The sequence below is a fragment of the Octopus bimaculoides genome, chromosome 7 (genome assembly GCF_001194135.2).
Source record: "Octopus bimaculoides isolate UCB-OBI-ISO-001 chromosome 7, ASM119413v2, whole genome shotgun sequence".
Lineage (NCBI taxonomy): Eukaryota > Metazoa > Mollusca > Cephalopoda > Octopoda > Octopodidae > Octopus > Octopus bimaculoides.
Genome location: NC_068987.1, coordinates 2,663,707 through 2,671,528, shown reverse-complemented (window position 1 = coordinate 2,671,528; position 7,822 = coordinate 2,663,707).

Sequence of the window (7,822 nt, the reverse complement as noted above, 5' to 3'; positions counted from 1 at the left end):
AAGATTGTTAAATTTTGAAACCGGTCCCTGTTTAATAATGTTTCTTTTCGGTGATTTTAAATGTCTTGCCCGCTTACGTTTTGGTATCGCGCTATATTTCATGTTGAGAACAATTTAGGTCTTATTAGACACAAGATGTGATCTATTTCTAGCACATTGAATGTCCACGTTAGTGGTCAACGTCATATAAAAAAAAAAATAAAAAAAATGTATGTATACATATATATGTATCCATATATATATATATATGTATCCATATATATATATGGATACATATATATGTATACATACATATATATATGTATATATACATACACATATGTATATATGTATACATACATACACATATGTATGTATGTATACATGCACACATACAAGAGTATGTATGAGTCGCTGCTGGGAGTTCTAGTTTTCGATTCTCACTAAAAGTATTGAGTCCTTATTTTCTCGCTTATTTGCGGTATATAAATATATATATATATATGAGTGTGTGTCCTATAATTTTGTGCATAGATATATGTGTGTGTGTGTGGGGGGGATATAATGTAGTCTCCGCATGCACACGCGTACGCGCATACATTTCTGTTTTCATGTATATATATTTGCGCGCGTTTGTATGTATGCATATGTAATCTCTCTCTCTCTCTCTCTTTATATATATATATATATATATATGTGTACGAGTGTGTTTTCGCGTACTTGTGTGAAGTTACTGTTTCGCTTACATAATTTCATGTGTATGAAAGTCGTTACTCTCAGACGTGTGTGCGTGAATCTATCTCTGTACCTGTATGTATGTATGTATGTATGTATGTAGTACTTTTGTGTATGCATGTGCGTATGTCTGTGTATGTGTCTATCGACCTGTGTATCGACACCTTAATCGCTTCTACTGTTGTATGTAATAGAATCAGTTGAGTGCTCGTAAGACACAAGTGCCTTTACGTTTAAAGTTCAAATCCCGCGGTCGTCAGTTTTATTTTCTGTCCGTCATGGTTCGTGAGAGATTCCCTTCACAGAGTGGAGTCAATACAGTTTGACTGACCCTTCGCTCAAACATTGTTCACCTTGTGTCTATAGTAGAGACTATTATTATTATTATTATTATTATTATTATTATTATTATTATTATTATTATCATTGTTCGTGGTCAACTTTCATCCTTTCGAGATCGTTAAATCAAGTACCAATGAAACACTGGGGTCAATGTAATCGACTAGCCCCTTCCCCCCAAATCACTGCCCTTGTAGCAAAATTTGAAACCATTATTATTATTATTATTATTATTGTTATTATTATTATTATTATTATTATTAGTATTATTATTATTAAGGCGGCGAGCTGGCAGAATGGTTAGCACGCCGAGCGAAATGCTTAGCAGTATTTCGCCCGTCACTACGTTCTGAGTTCAAGTTCCGTTGAGGTCGACTTTGCTCTTTCCTCCTCTCGGGGTCGACAACATTAGATACCAGTGAAGTACTAGGGTCGATGTAATCGACCAGGCCCCTCACTACAAGATCGCAACCCTTCTGCCTTTAATAGAAAGAATTATTATTGCTCTTAGGGCAACGAGCTGACAGAATTGCTTTACGTTCTGAGGAATGACGGAAGAAATTTGCCTTTCATTCGATTCGGGTCGGTAAATTAAGTACCAGTCATGTACCAGGGTCAACGTGTGTGTGTGTTTGTAGGCGCAGGCGTGGCTACGTGGTAAGAAGTTTGCATTCCAGCCACATGACTCTTGGTTCACTCCGACTGAATTGGAAGCTTGAGCAAATGGTTTCTACCTTTGAGTGGAATTGTTGGGTGGAAACTGAAAGAAGCCCTTTGTGTGTATATGCATGTATATGTGCGTGTCTTTGTCTTCCACCACTACTTGACAACCGGTGTTGGTTAGTTTACGTCTCTGTAACGTAGCGGCTTGGCAATAGAGACCGGGAGCGTAAGTGCCAGGCTTTAATGAAAAATTTGCTGAGCAAATTGAAATTGCAACGATAGGTTTTTTTTTTTTTGTTATTTTTTGCGTCAGCAAATTTTTCATCCGTTCAATGCCGATCACTCAGCACACGCGTTACAGATACACATACACACACACCTGAGTTGGTTTGTTTACATTCCCGCAACTTGGCTGTTCGGCAAAAGAGATCACTAAAATAACTACAAGGCTTAACAATAAATACTGGCGTCTCTCTTTTTCGACTAAACTTTTCTAGGCGGTACAAAAGCATGTGTGTGTGTATGTGTATGTGTGTGTGTGTGTATGTGCGTATATATATATGTGCGTGTGTGTATATATGTGTGTGTCTGTGTATATGTTTGTGTGTGTGTGTGTGTGTATATATATATATATATATATATATGCACACATGGATATGTGTGTGTGTGTGTAATATATATATTTATAATGTATATATACACCCACCCACATGCATAGGTCTGCGAGCGATATGCAATGGCCTTTGCACTTGTATACACACACGTATGTGTGTATGCACAGATATGTGCACCTATGTGTTTATGCATATATATATATATATATATATATATATATATATTGATATGTGTGTATGTTTGATTTCCGTATTTTGACAATACGGATTCTGTGATACAGTCAACGGAATTAATGTCCAAGTGGTCGAATATACCCCTGACACATCTTCCTTTAATATAATTCTCTGATAGAAGCAGTGTTGCACTGAGCGACAAAGCGGTGCCTTTTCAATTCCGATTACAATCCACATAAGTGGGGGTGGGATTCTTTACTGTTTCCATCTACTCAATGTGGGTTAACTCGAGGTTGTAGAAAATGGTACTCGTCCCAAAATGCCGTGCCGTGTGACCGAACCTGGGACATGGTGATTGCAGTGCTAATACCTCAATCTGTTGACGCTTGTCCGATACTGCGCCTGCAGATGTACATAATGCGTGTGTGTGTGTATGTGTCTGTGTCTGTGTGATAGATAAAGAGTGTGTGTGTGTGTGCGTTAGTTCCCGAGAGAGTGTCAACGCTCTCTCCACAACTCAGACACCGAAAACAATTAGCAGAATCCATTATAAAGCTTTCTAAGTCATCATCGCTTGCGAATGACTGCTGCGCTGTTAGTTATATTATACTTACGTGTGTGTGTGTGTATAGGCGCGGTTGTGTGGTAAGAAGCTTGCTTCCCAACCACGTGGTCCTGGGTTCAGTCCTACTGCGTGACACCTTGGGCAAGTGTCTTCTACTATAGCCTCGGGCCGACCAAAGCTTTGTGAATGGATTTGGTAGGCAGAAACTGAAAGAAGCCCGTCGTATGTATGTGTGTGTGTGTCTGTCTGTCCCTCACTGCCGCTTGACAACCGGTGTTGGTGTTTGCGTCCCCGTAAACTAGCGGTTCGGCAAAAAGCGTCCGATAGAATAAGTACTAGGCTTACAAAGAATAAGTCCTGGGGTCGATTTGTTCGACTAAAGGCGGTGCTGCAGCTAAGTTACGGGGACAAATGCAGACACAAATACATATATATATATATATATATATATATACATATATATATATATATATATATATGACGGGCTTCTTTCAGTTTCCGCCTACCAAATCCACCCACAAGGCCCGAGGCTATAGTAGAAGACACTTGCCCAAGGTGCTACGCAGTGGGACTGAACTCGGAACGATGTGGTTGGTAAGCAAGCTACTTACCACTGCTGCACCTTCTGGGTAGACAGATGGATAGATTTGGTAGAACCAGGAAAAACAGAACTAATACACCTTACTCTCAGCAAAATTTTAAAGTTTCGTAACTCTACCCCCCTCTCTGTCTGTCTGTCTGTCTGTCTCTCTCTCTCACACACACGGAGAAAGAAAAAATATATGCACGCATATATATTTATGCACGTGCACACACACATACCTAACGTGTACATGTAGATGTGCGTACGTTACTTGTTAAACGTAGTTTTATTACGGACAAAGTCTACTGGCAGGATTTGAACTCGGGAACGGGAAATGTAAGTGGAACCCTCAACTCTAATTGGTACCGACTGTACAAGCATGCTTCTGTGTGTACGTATGCACACACACACACACGCACACACACGCACACACACACACACACACACACACACACACACACACACACACTTCTATTCAGTGGCAAACTTCTTTATCTAATCTTACTGTTTGTCTCTACGCATAAACACACACACACACATACACACATTATTATACACGCACACGCGCATGTGTGTGTGTGTTTATAGACACTCGCCTGAATGTGTGTGTTCCCCTCCCGTCTTCCACTCAACTGCTGCTGGGAGGTAAAGGTGGAGGAGGAGGAGGAGGAAAGAGATAGTGAGGGTAGGAGGCAATACGGAAGAGAAAGAAAGAACGTTGATATCCTACACCGCCTTCTCTTCCCGCCACCTCCACACCTCCCCCCTCTCACATTTCTGGCTTCGTACTTCCCCGTCTTACGACCTCCTCTTCCTACTCTCACCGCCGCCGCCACCACAGTTTTACATAACATTGCTATGGAGAGGCAAGTGGCGACGAGGGCGGTGCGGTTGCCTGTTATTGCTTTGTTCAACCCTTCTGATCTGCCCCCTCTTCTCTTTTTTTATTACTACTACTACTACTACTACTACTACTACTACAGCTGTTTGGTGAGGGAAACCCACTTCTGCTACCCCAGCATGATTCGAAACCGCGACCACATCTCCACCAAGCGCTGCCACTGTTTTCCACTTCGCTGTTGTTGTTTAACCCTAGGTCTGTCGGAATCCACTTTACCTTCTCCATCCTATCGGTGATGATCAGATACAGTGCAAGCCCATAGCCGTAGATCGGTGGTAATGCTTTAACGTTGGGCGAAATACCTCTTGGTATTTCGACCTTCTTTTGCTCTGAAATGCCTAGGTCCCCCAATCCCCCCAGGCCTTGGTTACTGGGTCTACTATATGAGTATACCTCTCTCTTCTCCCCACCAGAGTGACCCCTGAAAATATAAAGGGATCAGAGTATTGCCCCCACTGAGGACGGTGATATTTCGATAGAACAACAACAGGCCTGTTTGGAGTCGTACAATCTGCTAGACATAGCAGCGATTATTCCCCTGAATCTCACCTAGAAGGCACGGAGATATGCCCGAGTCATGGATCTAGATAAATGTGGGGTGGACACGGTTGGGACGCTTCTAACTAAAAGTTTACGCCTGCTCAGTTGGAGCTGACCTCGGGCTAAACAACAACAACAATATACCTTTTTCTTCCTTCTACTACTACTACTACTACTACTACTACTACTACTACTACAGAACACTTGTTTACTACACAGTCTCAATGCCTGCAGCTTCCCAACGTGCGTGATGGGTGTGTATGGGGTGGGGGGAGGAGAGAACTATAATACATTTATCTACATCACAAAAGAAATCACCACCGCCATCATCATCATCATCATCATCGTTTAACTTATTAATTATTCATTAATTTTTGTTTGTTTTGCTTTGCTTTCAATTTCGTTTCGCTTTCTTTCTGTTCTCAGGTGTAAAAAGATGGTGAGGAGGCGGGTGTAGTGGGGGTGGGAGATGGAGCAGTGTTTTTTTTTAAATATTTATTCCTAATGGTGCAATTAACGACACACCTTAATTGTAGCACTGCCAGTCAATTAAATCACACACACACACACACACACACACACACCGTTAGATGGTGCTTTTCTTCCGTGCAAGACACTTTTCACACACACAAATCAATGACAAGCGAGGACTTAAAAAACAAGTGGACGTACACTCATTATATTAGTTTGATATATATATATATATATATATATATATATATATATATATATATATATATATATATATATATATATACATACACACACACACACACAGATGCAGGGAATGGAGAAGGTAATATGTGTGCGTGTGTGTAAGCGGTGTTCTTGTGTGTCTCTTTTACTTTGATAAATTAAAAGAGAAGGCCAGACACGTATTTGATGTTACAGAAAGTGCCTTCATCAAAATTTTCTTCTTTTAATCAGTGAATAAATGTTGTTGCTCTTGTTATCCGGTGAATATCAATATTAAAATCAGAAGCGCCAATCGCTGAATAAAGTTGACCAATATCTTTGAGGGATAAAAATAAAAGAAGGAAAAAGACAGTAGAAGACCGGAGATATTCACAATGAAGATTGTTTTTGATGGTCAGAGAAATGTGTATGCGGGTGGTAGGTGGAATGAAGTGATTGACGTTTCGGACAATTTTTCCTCTTCGGATTAGAGTGGAAAGTGAAATGACAAGCGGAAAGAGGAATGAAACCGATAAAGGGGAACAATGCAAGTGGAAACAGCCTCGTAAAGTTTGATGTACATACATGCTGTTGACTCATTCTGCATGCGTGCGTCCGTCCGTGCGTGTGCTTGTGTGTGTGCATATTCATCCATGCATAAACACGCATATGTACATTCAAAGATATGCATATGTCCGTCTGTATGTCTGGCCCTCCCTCCCTCTCTCTCTCTATATATATATGCACGTGTATATAAATATATGTATATCCAATAAATATATTGTTGTGTAAAAATATATAATTATATATATATCCAAGAAAGTCAGGGGTTGTGAATCCAACCCACTAATGTATAATATCTATTCAATTTACTGCCATGCACGTGTATAGAAGTATATATATATATATATATATATATATATACACACACACACACACATACGTATATCTGTCTGTACATGCACACACACATACATTAATGTAAGTTTTGTAAAGTATATTAAAAAATATTTCAGATAATGGAAATATTGACAGAATTGCGTGCGTTTGGTACAGGGAACACACACACATACATGCACATATGTTGACATAAATGCGCGTGCATATATATCATCATCATCATCATCGTTTAACGTCCGCTTTCCATGCTAGCATGGGTTGGACGATTTGACTGAGCACTGGTGAAACCGGATGGCAACACCAGGCTCCAATCTAAAGAGAGAGAGAGAGATAAACAGATATTCACAGATGCATGCACACATGCTGACATAACTGTATGAACCTATATACAGGTGTATATATTTGCTTATATACACATGTATGCCTGTGTGTGCATATGAATATGTTTGTGTGGTTGTGCATACACACAACTCCGCCAGCGTTCAACGTTTAACGCATCCCCTGTACTGTGGCGGCCCCCTCCTAAATCCATTAGCGTTTGAGGGCCATATTTACGCACATTCATAGATACATACATACATACATATATATACACACACATAGATGCATAAATATGTATGTCTGTATGTGCATATCAGCACTTACACACACACACACACACACACACACACATAAGTATTACATGCATATATTTTAATTGTTGTTAGTTTTATGCCTTCGTAACCCTGTCCAAGAAGGAAAGATTGATAATATTGGTGTCCGGCATAAAGATATGTGGTACCCGACGAAAAGATAGTGGTCGGCGAAAACCTTCAAGCCGGCTGCCCAGTGTGGCAGTCCGTTCTCTCTCGCACAAACATACGCACACACACACACACACACACCCGTTCGTTGTGTAAAAATAGCTGTAACGCTACCAAATTCTGCCACCCAGGAACCAAAAATGAACTATTGTCACCCGGAATCCACCCGAAGTTCCGTGTTAAGTATTTCATTGCCTGACAAACGGCATATAGCAACATTGTTATAAACACACACACACACACGTTTTCACACACACGCAGCGATGCGCTCGCGCACACACAAGTTCATTCCTTAAATGACATACGCACTCATACATCTATCTATCTATCTATCTATCTATATATATATAT